At 39.0% G+C, this 13,097-nt stretch overlaps 1 protein-coding gene across 1 annotated transcript in view; it reads left to right on the forward strand.

Annotated features, from left to right (window-relative positions):
- LOC109917756 (AP2-associated protein kinase 1-like) overlaps nt 1-13,097 on the forward strand; it is a 90,582-nt gene that overhangs the window by 33,828 nt on the left and 43,657 nt on the right. The window lies entirely within an intron of this gene.

Here is a 13,097-nt window from a genome sequence, read left to right on the forward strand (position 1 = left end):
TTTTCTGATGAAGGGTCTAGGCCCGAAACGTCAGCCTCTCTGCTCCTATGATGCTGCTTGGCCTGCTGTGTTCATCCAGCCCTGCACCTTGTTGTCTCGGATTCTCCAGCATCTGCAGTTCCTACTATCTCTGATAGTGTTTAGACCAGGTTGGTTTTAGTTTATTGTAGTAAAAGACTTACATTTTGAAATCTTGCCAAGTGATTCTTCCAGTCAGTCTGTACAAATTTGAGCATCTTTCCAAAAGTATCAGTTTCTATGGGAATCCACCTTAAATAAAGAGACCAAAACCGTACACGGTACTATAGGTATCATCTCACCAAACTCCTGCACAGTTGTGGTAAATCATTCCTACTTTTATTTTGCATGCCCCTTGCACTAAAGACCACCATGCTCCATTTGCCTTGCTAATTACTTGCTTTCATTGCATGCTAACCTTTTGTGATTTATATATGAGCAGTCCCTCTCATCATTCTGCAGTATCTGTCCATTTGGATAATCTGCTTTTTATTCTTCCTTTCAAACTAGTCAACCTCTTATTTTTTCACATATATCCTTTATTCATTAATGGGATGAGGACATCACTGGCTAGGCAGCATTTATTGTCCATCCCTAATTGCCCAGGGGACAGTTCAGAGTCAACCACATTGCTGTGGGTCTGGAGTTACGTAGGCCAGACCAGACCAGGTAAGGATAGCAGTTTCCTTCCCTAAAGGACATTAGTGAACAAGATGGGTTTTTCCCGACAATCAACAAGGGCTTCATGGTCGTCATTCAATTCTTAGTTCCAGATATTTGGTGGAATTCGAATTGCACCATCTGCCGTGGCAGGATTCGAACTTGGGTCCCCAGAATGTTATCTGGGTATTCTGGATTACCAGCCCATCGACAATACCACGAGGCAGTGGCCTCCGTGTGTGTGTGTGTGTGTGTGTGTGTGTCCGTCCGTCCGTCCGTCCGTCCATATATTCAGCTGATATATTTTTGCTGACTCACTTAACCATCTATATCACTTTGCAGAGTAGTCCAAATTTCTTTTTAACACCTTTCTTTACCGATAGGGGTATCATCAGTAAATTCTTGAGTTTGTTCAGAAAAGTACGAGGTCCACTTTGACAACTGTGTCCTTGGTCTCCTACAATGTCTTAATAAAACTGAACAGAGCTACAGTAACTGCACCTTAATTTTGTAGTAGGCAGTTTACAACCTTCCAAACGCAACGTTGAGTTAAACAACTTCAGATCATCACCACCTTTTCGGTTGGTGGCTATAATAATTGTGCTGTTGCCATTTATACGTCCTTTAGGCCTATCTTTTGTTTATTTACTTATATGACTACTAACTCTTTTGGCCATGTATTCTTTGTCATTTAATTTGTTTTGCTTTCCAACCTCTTAAAGATATTCCCATTTTGTCATTTCTAGCCCATTTCCCTGCCTCTTAAATTGCTTAAAATCTGTTTTATCTCTAATTCAGGTCTTCCCAAAGTAGGGTTGCTGACATTTTGGGATCATGACCTCCAAGTCAGCAATGGCTGCTGCAGAACTCTGACTGAATTATAACAGTTGTATGTATTACAGAACTCGCTGGATTCAGGGAGTTCCAACAGATTGCAAAACTGCTCATATGGTACCGTGTTCAAGAAGGAAGGGATAAAGAAAATGGGAAACTATAAGCTGGTTAGCTTAACTTTGTTGTTAATGCAAGTCCATTATTAAGGAAGATCTAGCAAGACATTTAGGAAAGTTTAACACAGTCAAACAGAATCAACACAGCTTTGTGAAAAGGAAATTGTGTTTGACAAATTTGATTGAGATCTTTGAGGATATAAACAGAGTTAATAAAGGGGAACCAGTAGAAGCAGTATGTTTGGATTTCCAGAAGGCTACAATAAGATGCCACAAAAGTTTTTTGCGCAAGATAGGAACTCACAGTATTGGTGATAATGTATTGGCATAGATTAAGGATTGGTTAACACACAGAAAATAGTGTGTCAGGTTTAATAGATCTTTTTCAGGTTGGAAAAATATAAATAGGGTGCCACCAGGGTCAGTGCTAGGACATCAGTTATTTACCATCTATAGCAATAAATTAGAGAAGGGGTCAGCATAATGATTGAAATTTGTTGACAAAACAAAAAAAATTGGGGTGAAAGATATGAGGAATCTGCAAAGGTGATGTAGATAAATTGAATGAGTGGCTTAAAACTTGGCAAATGAAATTTAATTTGGAAAAGTGTGAGGTCATGTACTTTGGTAAGAAAAATCAAAAGGCACACTATTGTTTAAATGGAGAGAGATCCAAAAAAAAAGTGCAGCACAAGGAAATCTGGGTTTGCTTGTATATGAAACACCAAAGTTTAGTGTGCAGATGCAGCAGGTAAATAAGGTGACAATAGACATTTAGCTTTTACTGCTAAGGGGGAGGTGCAGGTGGAACTTAAAAATAGGAAAGACTTGTTGCAACTGTGCAGGGTATTGGTGAGGCCTGGAGCACTGCATATAGTTTGGACCCTAAATTTAAGAAAGGATATACTGGTATTGGAGGCAGTTCAGAAGAGACTCACTCCGCCTATTGCTGGGATAAGGAGTTGACTTATCAATAATGGCTAAACAAGTTAGGCCTTTATTCATCCATGTTTAGAAGAATGAAGGGTGATCTTATTGAAATGTACAAGATCTAAAGGGCCTTTGCATATTAGATTTTAAGAATATGTTTTGACTAGTAGGGAATCTTGAATGAGGGGTCATAGTCACAGAATAAGGGACATTCTTTTAAAATTGAGATACAAACAAATTTCTTATCGCTAAGGCTAGGAAATGTCTACCCAGAAAGTTTTGGAATCTAGATCACTGAACGTATTTAAAGAGGAGGTAGATCGATTTTTGAAATGTTGAGGAGCTGGCATGAAAGAGGAGTTGAGGCCTGGGGCAGAACAGACATGATCTTGTTGAATGGCTTATTCCTGCCCTATTTCATGTTCTTATTCATAGGATAATATCACTGGCATCAGTTTACCCTGCTTGGTTAAGTACATTTATGTACATTTAATAAAATATCAGTACCTGTGAATTAAAATCATGCAAGACCTACAGACAATGCATGTAGGTGAAATAATAGGTTTGTCACGTTACAGTAAGGCACAGTGCATGCTATGCTATTGCTGTAGATTTTAGCAGGCTCTGAGAAATTATAGAACTAAAGCCTTTAACAATGAGAGTCTGTCTTTTAGCCTATGTTACCAACATTTAGCAGATTAATTTAGTTTCACCAGTTGATTTTTCACAGCTCCCATGTTCTCTTGTGAAAGAGAAAATACAATTTAATGAAAATGGAAGTGAGGGAGGGGGGCGTTGCTCTTGCCGGATGAGAGTCTGAAAGCCAAGTATGCAGCTCCAGACATAAATCTGCGTAATTTTGTTGAAGGACTGTGCGGTTAGAATTACATAGAAATTGAATTTTCAGTAGTGTGTTTCTGTCTGATCCTTCACTCCAGTTAACTATTTAGGTGACCCAGTGTTGACTAAATTGGGGAAGATCTTGCGCACAGTGGCTCAGTGGTTAGCACTGCAGGCTCACAGCGCCAGGGACCCGGGTTTGATTCCACCCTCGGGCGACTGTCAGTGTGGAGTTTGCACATTCTCCCCATGGCTGCGTGGGTTTCCTCCAGGTGCTCCGGTTTCCTCCCACAGTCCAAAGATGTGCCGGCTAGGTGGATTGGCCATGCTAAATTGCCCGTAGTGTTCAGGGGTGTGTGGGTTGTAGGGGGATGGGTCTGGGTGGGATGCTCCAAGGGTCGGTGTGGACTTGTTGGGCCACAGGGCCTGTATTCTCACTGCAGGCATTCTATGATTCTATGAAAGATAAAAAGGGAAGTTGCATGAAATTTTAATTTTTGCCCATAGAACATTGTGTTGATATTGTGACCAGGATTTCCCTGCAGTGTAATGGTATATGTATAACCTTTTCACACTATATCCACTTGAGAAAATTCTAAGCAATGCACCTCGTTGCTTTTGTCCTTCCCCAGAATCTGCATTTCTGTCCAGAAAAGAACTTGTTTATTAAAACGTTAGAATGCTGCTCGCTTGTTTATAGAGTCACTCGTACTAACAGCAACAATTTGAATTGAGTTGATGTATCACAGAAAAAACATGCTGACCCAATTAGTTTGGCACAAATGTGTTTCACTGTTTCTCATAGGTGCTGAGAGATGAAGTAAACTTAAGTGACAATATTGTGTTTTCCGGAACTATTCTTCTTTGTGTCATTGGTTTTCTGGGTAACTATTGTTATACGACATGGTGTAGTGCTCCTTATGCCATCTCTTCTGGAATGTCATCAACTGAAAACATCTATAGGGAGTCTGTATAAGTTTTTACGAGGCCAAAGTTATAGATATTTGCTTTCATTTCAAATCGTTCCAACAAGTAAATGCAAGGAAATAGTTCCTTGATAGTCACTTGTTAAGTACAACTTAAATGTGTGTTATCTATTAAAATAAAACCAACAAGAAAGACTTGCGTTTATGCTACACCTTCCATAACTGCCTCATTTCCCAGAACACTGTTCAGTCGCTGAAGTACTTTTTGAATCACAGTTACTGTTGTAATAGAGCAAACTGCATTAAATAGTAGTAATGAAAGTGCATCTGTCAACAATTACAACACCTCTTGCCCTCCTACTCCTTCCTATCCCCACCATAATCAGTAAATTTTGATCCTGAGCTCTTTGTACAACAATGTACTAAGCAGCTTGGAGGCATAGCCTAGTATTTGGACAGCAGTTATGTTAAGTTGAATGTATGGTTCACAATTTTGTTTGGTTTGTTTTTAAATTTTAGACTATTCACCACCACCACCCAGAGATACATTCATCCTTCCTTGTGTTCAACTTCAAGATGTGTAGAAAAAACAGTGTTTGTGATTCCATCTGGACCATGGTTTGCCACGGGTATGTATGCCATTCATTGAGAGCAGGCAGTACTGCAGAGTGTTTGCTGATCTGTGCTGAAATAACTTGCAGTCATCAATAATGAGGCATTAGTTGGCTGTCAGATTATCAATGGTGGATGCATAGACCAAACACAAAAGCTTGCATTAGTACACTACCCTCCACAAGCCCAGGATGTGCCAAGCAATTTGCAACCAATTAAGTTTTTTTTTGAGATGTCAGAAATGCAGTCACCATCTTATGCACAGGAAGATCCCACAAATTGCAATGGCATGATGACCAGGTAATCTGTGACTGTGTTTCTGGGTGATAAATGTTGGCTAGACCACAGGTGATAACCCCTCTGCTCTGGTTTGAAATAGTGCTGTGGAATCTTTTATGTCAACTTGCAAGCATCAATGGGAGCTTGATCGAATGTACTATCTAAAAGCAGGACCTTCTGGCCCTAGCACTCACTGAATATGGGACTGGAATGTCAGCCTGATTTTTATGCTCATGTCCTGGAGTGGGTCGTGATATCAATGGCTACTGACTCAAAGGGGAGTGGTATGGAGGTATTGTCTAATGAGCAAAGATTTAAATAGGTTGGGACTCCACTCACTGGAGTTTAGAAGAATAAGAGGTGATCTTATTGAAATATGTGGTATGCTTAAGGAGCATGACAGGGTGAATGCTGAGAGGATGTTTTCCCTCATGGGAGAGTCTAGAACCAGAAGACATGGTCTCAGAATAAAGGGGTGCCAACTTAAGACTGAGATGAGGAGGAATTTCCTCTGAAGGTTGTGGGTCTTTTCAACTCCCTGCCACAGAGAGCTGTGGGGGCAGAGTCCTTGTGTATTTTTAAGGCTCAAATAGATTGTTGATCAGGAGGAGAATCAAGGATTACAGGGAAAGGGCAGGAAAGTGGACGTGAGGAATGTGTTTGACCAACCGTGATCCTTCTGAATGATGGAGTAGGCTCAAGGGGCTGAAAAGCCTAGTCCTCTTCCTATTTCATCTGGGGATGGTGTGTGATATTGTTTTTCCCAGACTCGCCTTCCTTTGGTGTGCTACAAACACATTTATTTGTGTCATTACAGACCTTTCCATTAGCCCAGCTTGGATCTAAAATGGGGGCCAATGTTTGTTCCACTGCATTGTTTAGTCTGCTGCTGAAGTTTTATTCCAAACAGTTTTCAAGTTATTGCCATGTAGTCAGTGAATGCACAAGAGAAAGGCCGTTGAACATTGAGGTTTCTATTTGTTTGAATCTGTACTTGTGATTTGAGGAGTATAACATGTGACAGTCCTTGTTCTTGTGAAGGTATTATGACTAAAATCAATATGTAATGTAACACTTCATTCTGATGTACTTACAATAATTTTTAAATTTTTAATTTCAATATTTAAATATTGAATGACCCGGCCATAAGTCTGCAGTTCAAATCTGTAAAGTATCTATGCTGACATGTAAAACTATCACATATATGCTTACCCCCATCTGTGCTTTTATCCTGGTTTGTGGGGTTTTTTTCTCAGCAAAAGTTTGAACTTTTCAAATTGATATACGTTCATACTGGGGAAATACATACATTTTAAAATTTGACATATGTTGCAGCTGGTTTGATATGGATTGAAGTCTTTTCACCCTGTCTGGAAACATGACTTGACCACGGCATGGACGAGAACCCCCATATGCCACGTTGATATTGGTCATCTTTCTAGCCCCATTCAGTATGAATGCCAAATTCAAGATTTTGTTTTGTTTGTTCACTCAAAATTGAACTGAGATTGAACAGATACATTCCAGGACAGAGAATTATTGCCAGCAGAGAATGTAAATTGTCATCCAAGTTACTTGGCTTTTTTCACACCACCAGTAAATAAGGATAAGTGTTCCAACTCTTCTTAATTTGTGCCCTAGTTCACTACTGTAACTGGATTCTGGCTGACTGTCTATCCTGCCTAATGCCTGTTTTGTTAAAAAAATTCAACTGAAAGAAATAGATGATTTTGAATTGGGTCAGGGATTAAAGTCAGAATAATCTGATTCTCAATCCAAACCCACTTCCAAACCCTCCATTTCCACTTTGAGCTGCAGCTGGAAGGTGGATGGGATGGTAGCTAACCCAAGCCAGTGTGGCAAGCTGCGGCTATAAGTATGACCATTGGTCATTTTCCTGCAGCTGTTACTGCTGCAGACCATATTTCCCAGGCTACTACCACAAGGCATTCAGAAAGGATGTGCCTTCACACTTAACCCGGATCCAGGTGCCTGTCCGAGGTGGCACTGTAACTGGGACGGTGCCCAAATAATCTTTGCCTGAGTTCTACAATCTACCCCCTGCAATAAGGCCCCAATCTTCCTGATCCCTTTATCTTGTTGCTGATCCCTTCGGTGGCTGGAGGTATTTGGAGAATATTAGTTACATCAACCAGAACAAATTGCATGCCTTGTGGAACAGTATTTTTGCATAGCAAGTTACGATCAGCAATGTGCGCACCAGGAACAGTAGGAGGTAAGCAGATTCAATAACATATTACTGAAGGAATTTGGATAAGTTTTGGGAAGGGAGCCTGGAGGTGGGAGAGTGGAACAAATTGGAAACCTCTTTCAAAGAGCTGGCATGGGCTGATGAGACTTGAAGTATTGTTCTTAGATTCTAAGAATATCAAGGAAGAAATTTGCTTGAGACTGGATATGGAGAGTAGATCGTTGCAACTTGTGCGACCTGAGAGCCAGAATAAAGAGTTTATTTTGATGCTGTGCAATCTAATCATCAGAACCCAGCAGCTTTCCTGAGGCAAAGAGGCTTTCTCTGCATTACTATGAAGTGAATTCCCTGATAGCAAAAGGGATGAATGATGATCTTTTACTGCTGTTGCCATTTGAATTAAAAATAATAGTGTTTGGGATTGACTGTCATTATGCCAAATTGAAAGCTGATAGAAGATTGATAATGCAATATGTCATATGGCAGTCTACATATTGGCTTGTTGAGGTGAGGAATAGTGGATTAATAGTGTTCGCTGTTGTATAGACAGAATGCCATAGTAACACTGACGGGAAAATGCAGCCTAGTAGGGATGATGGGAAACAACTGATGTAACCAGTGAGGTAATAGCAGCTTTATGGGAACAGGACAAGGCCATTTAGCCTTTTGAGCTTCCTGTGCCATTCAATTAGATCATGGCTGATCATCTATTTGAATGCCACTCGGCATTACTGTTTCCACATGCCTTGATGTCATTAGTCTGCAAAAACCTATTGATTTCTGTCTTTGACATGCCACAACTATCTGGGGTAGAGAATGCCAGTGATTCACCAATGCTGAGTGAAGAAACTTATTCTCATTCCGTTCTTAAGTGGCCTGCCCCTTACAGTGAGATTATGTCGCCTGGTTTTAAACTCATCAGCCGGGGTAACATCTTATCTACATCCAACCTGACACACTGTGTAAGAATTTCATATGTTTCGATGAGATTACCCCTTGTTCTTTGAAACCACAGGGAATACAGACCTAGTTTCATCATATGACAATCCTGCCATTCCAGGGGTTAACTGGTGACCCTCCATTGTACTCCTTACATGACAAGTATATTCTGCCCCCTTTTGGTAAAAGAACCATAACTGTCTACAGTATTCCAGGTGTGGTTTCACCAAAGCTCTGTATAACTGTTGCTTTACTCCTGTACTCAAATCTCCTTGTGACAAAGACCAACACACTATTTGCATCCTAATTGCATGCTGCACCTGTATGCTGATTTTGTGACTCATGAACAAGGACACCCAGTTCCTTCTGCACTTCCTAGACTCTCAGCATTTAAGAAATATTCTGTTTTCTGTTTTTTATATCATTCACATTATATACCATCTGCTGTGTATTAGCCCATTCACTTTGACTATCCAAGTCTTCTCAAAGCCTCCTTCTATTCACAACTTGCATTTCCACCCAGTTTGGTGTCAACAGCAAATTTGGAAATATTACAATCGAGTCCCAGATCAAGGTAATTTATGTAAATTGTGAACAGATGTGCACCTAGCACAACCCTTGTGTTAGCACAACATTAACAGCATGCCACCCTGAGGGTGATCAATTTCTTCCTAGTTTTTGCTTTCTGTTTGTATGATCCATTTTCAGTGTGTGTTCATACTGCTGAGCCTGTTTAGCAAACAGAATTTCCAATTCTCCTGAACTGATCATAAATATAATTAAATCTGTTATGGACCAGACTAAACCCCCTCAGAATATAGTAAGAAGATAGTCTGGACTGTAACTTTTTCTTATTTTAAAGGTGTGTAAGGTGTGTGTTCCAAATGTAATTCGATTGGGTCAAACCAGCAGATTTGAAGCAAAACATACTTTGTTCATACGCTATAGTTAAAATACAACAAAAAAGAAATTGGTTTAATTGAATTCTAATGGAGAACTTAACAGAATAACAGATTATTTTACTACTAAATGGCAACTGTTCCAACATAGTAATATCCCATAAGCACACCTTTGGCAAAAAAGTGAATTCAGAAAAATTAGATTATCTCATGGGTAATTCTCTAGTATAGGAGGAAAAACATCAAGAGAACACTCAGAGTAGCAGGGAGAGATGTACTGCACCTTCCACCCAGCTTTAAGACCCCAGGAACTACTACTGAAAACTAAAAAACTAAAAATCCTGGTTCTGTGGGAACTTGACCCCACCCATTCACGCTGCTTCTATTGTTTCAACTTCTTAAAAAAACCCCAAGGCCTCACAAGCTGTTTACATTATTGAATCAAAAACACCTATCTTAAAACCTTTCTTCAGACAAAAACAGGATAAAGTACACCTCTTAAAGCCGTAGTATTGTCACAAGTCACATTTCAGGAAGATGAAGTTAGTATTTTAGTGGCAGGAATTGAGGAAGATTAAAGCTGTAGGTTTACATACGTGTGTTCCTTCACAACATTAGCAAACTGCAGAAAACACCTTCTTGCATTCAAGGCTGCCAAAGTTTACATTAACCACACCAGCCTGTTGATAGGCAGACAAAATTTGCCACAGTCTTGAGCGCAAGAAGCAATTGTAGTCTGTGCACAACATCTCCAAAAAACGTACCTAAAGTCTGCACATTATTATATCAGAAATGATAGGAATGCAACTGATCCAAGAAAAAGTGAAACCAACAAACTGAAAATGGCAGATCAGCCTGTGGATGTTATTTTCAGTTAGGTGTGAAATTTATGGACTAAATTTTTTTGATCCATGGCAAAAACAAGGCCTTAAAGAAAACAACCTGCAAAGATCTAATAATCTCCACTTTGTTTAGCCCCTCTTCCTCAAATCTAGCATTAAATCAGGGGGACCTCCAGGCATTCAGTATCAGCGATGACACCAAGGGAGTAAGTAGCGAATTACATTGGAGTATCCTCAAATGTAACAAACAAGAAGTACCCCCCACCCCCAAGAAGTAAAAAACCACTTTTAATTTTAATTTTACACATAGAAAGATGGGTGATTTTCATTTGCATATAGGATTAAAGTAGCAACTGAATATAAACAATCTTTATACATAGAATTTCTTTTCATTAAAATAAAAGGTATTCACCAAATAGGAAATTACTCTTTCAGGACCATATGCATTGTTTACCAGTAATTATGAACTTCTTATATTGTTAAAATCCTAATTATGCTTCATTTAAGAAGATGCAACTTTCTCAAAGGTTTTTACAGCAAGATTAATAATGCAAGAGCATTATTCTCTTCAGTTCAGTGAGTTCTAATTGATTGCATTTTGGGGGAACCTCAACAGTGCACTCCCTGGAGAAGGATTGAAAACTGACAGCGGTGTCTGCGTTTAACTTCAATGTGCAGACTGCAGAAGTTACTGACAGTTTCATGAGTAGTGCAAAATCTAGCTAATATGCTGTTTATAATTTTTCCTTTTAAGAATAATTTTTCATTAATCTTGCAAAATGGAGCCATTATTATATTTTTCCTGCTCTATCTTCAAGACCCCTTCTCAAATCAGTAGAATTGCCTCTCTTCCAAATGGATGTGTTGACATTTAATTTTTCTTTGCACCTTTTCGTAAGTATTTTAAAGCTAATTATATTATCGTTAATTTCTATGCTGTCTTAATGCAACAAAAAAATGCTAAATTTGCAATAGCATTGCACAGACAGTGGTAGCAAGCTCGTTATTTATCACAATGCCCTTGCTTCTAATAGTGAATAGAAGCCAGTGAACTTAATTAGTTACAGAAATAGCACTATATTTTTAAGAGTTTTCATAAAGATACATTAGTGTTACATACAATGCTGAGCCTTTACGTGTTGTGGGTAACGATCTTGCATTCAACTAAATTTAATATATTCCTTTGCCTGCATTTCTAAGTTGTTTTGTCGTAGAAAATACCAATAACTAACACTGGATGGCAGCAAAAAGTCACTGCCTGCAGGCTTTCCATTCTGCTGATCATGCAGTAATTTGAAACACAGTAGTTTTCAAGAACTAGGGGCAATTAATACATTCCTTGATTTATAACAAGGCACATAAACAACTTGAATCTGTTAAAGCGTATTCTCTGTAGACATGAATAAAATGGGATTTCTGTGCAACTTGGGGTTTTGTGAGACCTAAAACACAATATTGTTTGACTGTGTTTAACAATTTGTATTTTCTATAACCCTGTTACTAAGTCTGCTTTGTGTCATTAAATTTAGATTTTGCAGCTTAAGATGCAGCGTGGAATTCCTGAAATTTGAGAATTTGTAAGGAAGCAGATGTGTGAAAAAAACATCATATAAAAGTTTTAGCATCCATTGGCAGAAAGTATTATTTCCATACCAAACATATAGCCCCAAACATATGATCAGGCTTTTAATTCTACAGTAATTTGATTTTTAATTAGTCAACTTCAAGGATTTTTAGGTATTAACAATGCTTTAGTTTTATTTTCATTGCTTATATGAACAATATAATTTTCCTGATAGTTTAAGAATTTGAGTATATGCTGCTTTTTGCACTATTTGTATGGTTAACTTCTAGAAATTCTTTCTTCCTTCTTTTCCTCCTCAGTTAATTGCAAGATTATACATTGTTTCTCTACAAAACTCTTTATGATAGATTTGTAATCTTGCGAACACTGAGTCTCCTGTGACTCATACTTCACCAGATGGTCATTCGACATGGTTCAGAGCTGACTGATTCACTTGGCCACAACATCTGAGCTCCACATCAAAATGCATTATAAATACTCCCCTCCATTCTCAGAGCAAACACCAGTTGGCCCAAGTGATAGAAAAGTACCCTAATTAACGCCTAAAGCTCAGTACTTTTTAAATTAAACTTGTAGAAAAAGTTCTCTACTGCCGTGTATGACTTTTGATCATTTGCCTGCTTTTACTGTCAGTATTGAAGTGTTGTCTGATCATTGCGTAAGGAAGTGCAAAATTTACAAATTGGTGCTTCACTGTCAAAGGATTTTGTCAAGAGTAGCTAGAACTCCCTGGCTCAGTTGAAGGATCCCATATGGTTTGGTTGTTGGGTGAAATACTTTGTCTCAATAATTTTGCAGACGAAGGATATTATATACCAGTTCCAATTTGTTCTGAATATGAGGGGTGCGGGGAACCTTCCTATAAGCATCCCAAATACTTCCGGTTCAGTTACACTTTACTGCACCTTTGGCCCTTGAATAATGCTGGAAGAGGTGTACACATGTATACGTGAGCATTTGTGCATTTACATATTAAGTCTTGCATCTATATTGAATTCCTGCTGCCTCACTTTTTCATGGCTCGGTTGTCTCTGAGCAGCACTTAACTCAGCAAATTTCCATATTTATAATTACACTTACCATTATGTCTGCCCACCACAGGTAAGACTGTAATCCTTGCCAGTTGCATCTTCCGTGCCTATTCTTCTAGATGTGCTGTAGTTGCAATATCCATTTTTCTTTCAGCTTTGGTCTTTGAGATTTTGAAATAATGTTTCTTTTGGCTTATACAGTGGCCACTCCTCCTGGTCTTTCTGCATCTGTTTTAGTTTTCTGGCTGAATTTTACTTCTGTGAAAGCAGGAGATGCCCATACCTATTTCTGACCTTTTGGAGACTGTGGTATGATTTTCATCATACCACATTCTCCCCCCCCCCGACTCACGCCTCGCGTCCCTCCCCCCACC

Source organism: Rhincodon typus, chromosome 34, assembly GCF_021869965.1.
Source record: "Rhincodon typus isolate 14 chromosome 34, sRhiTyp1.1, whole genome shotgun sequence".
Lineage (NCBI taxonomy): Eukaryota > Metazoa > Chordata > Chondrichthyes > Orectolobiformes > Rhincodontidae > Rhincodon > Rhincodon typus.